Raw genomic sequence first — 1,492 nt, forward strand, 5'->3', positions numbered from 1 at the left:
TGGACCAAAGGGGGTCGGGGAGGGGGGGTGAAAACCTAGAACTGGGAAGGGAGAGACTCGCTGGCTCAAGGTCCCCCACCCAACTTGCTGCTTGTGCCCAGAAACCACCAGAAAACCTGGAACATGCGTAGAGAAGGCACACATTTTCTTTTTATTATTTGTAGCATCTTTAAGCATAAAATCAACAGTGGATCATTTTAGATTATCTGGTGAACTGAGGTTAAGGTGCTCTTTCTCCTGAAATGCCTTAGCTCTTTGGGATGGTTGCAGAACATTAAGCTTGTCATATTTACTCATAAATTAGCACTTGGCTGATGTACAAGGATCTGTTTATTGCTGCATCTGGGCTGCAAGATTGTTTAAAATTTTTTTTTATTTAAAATAACTATAGATTCACAGGAAGTTGCAAAAATAGTACACAGAGTCCCGGTACAGCTTTCTCTTAATTTCCCCTGATGGTTGTTACATCTTATACAACTCTAGTACAATTTCGATACCAGGAAATTGACATTGGTACAATATGTGTGCATAGTTCTGTGTCATTTTATCGTAGGTGTGGATTCGTATAACCACTACCACTATCATCATAATCAATTGTTTTCATCACCACAGAGCTATCTCTTGAGCTACATTTTATGGTCCTGCCCACCCTGTACCACCCCTCATCAGCATTAACGCCTGGCAACCACTGATCTGTCACCTCAATCATTTTGTTCTTTAGAGAATGATCTAAAAATGGAATCATCGAGTATGTGACCCACAGAAACTGGCCTTTTTCACTCAGAATAATGCTATTGAGATCCATCCACATCGTTGCATGTGTCGATAATATGTTCCCTTTTATCACTCAGTAGTATCCATGATATGGATATACCGGGGTTTGTTTAACCATTTGCCTATTGAGAGAAATTTGGTTGTTTCTAGTTTGGGGCCATGGCAAATAAAGAAGACTAGTTACATTTAATATAATTATTGAAATGTGAGGACATAAATCTGCTGTTTTATATTTTGTTTCCTTGTTTACTTTTCCCCTGTTGTTCATTTCTGTTTTTTCTTTCTTTCTTTCTTTTCTTTCTTCCTTCCTTCCTTCCTTCCTTCCTTCCTTCCTTTCTCTTTCTTTCTTTCTTTCTCTTTCTCTCTTTCTTTCCTTCCTTCCTTCCTTCCTTCCTTCCTTCCTTCCTTTCTCTTTCTTTCTTTCTTTCTCTTTCTCTCTTTCTTTCCTTCCTTCCTTCCTTCCTTCCTTCCTTCCTTCCTTCCTTCCTTCCTTCCTTCTTTGCCTACCTGTGCATTACTGAATGATTAAAATCTACTTTATTTATCTATCATATTTTTAAGTATATTTCTTTGTACGAATCTTTTGTGTAAATTTTAGTTTCAGATGTATTGCATTATAAGTACGTAACTTACCACAGGCGATTAGCATAGAGAGTTTTACTAGTTCAGAAGAAGTGTAGAGACCATAAGTCTTTTAAGTCTTAAAGTCTTCTTTTAA

The 1,492-nt window shown here is 37.7% G+C and overlaps 1 protein-coding gene across 7 annotated transcripts in view; it reads left to right on the forward strand.

Moving 5' to 3' along the window:
• The window catches only part of WDFY4 (WDFY family member 4), a 309,530-nt gene that overhangs the window by 234,271 nt on the left and 73,767 nt on the right, over nucleotides 1-1,492 (forward strand). The window lies entirely within an intron of this gene.

The sequence above is a fragment of the Panthera leo genome, chromosome D2 (assembly GCF_018350215.1).
Source record: "Panthera leo isolate Ple1 chromosome D2, P.leo_Ple1_pat1.1, whole genome shotgun sequence".
In the NCBI taxonomy this organism is placed as follows: domain Eukaryota; kingdom Metazoa; phylum Chordata; class Mammalia; order Carnivora; family Felidae; genus Panthera; species Panthera leo.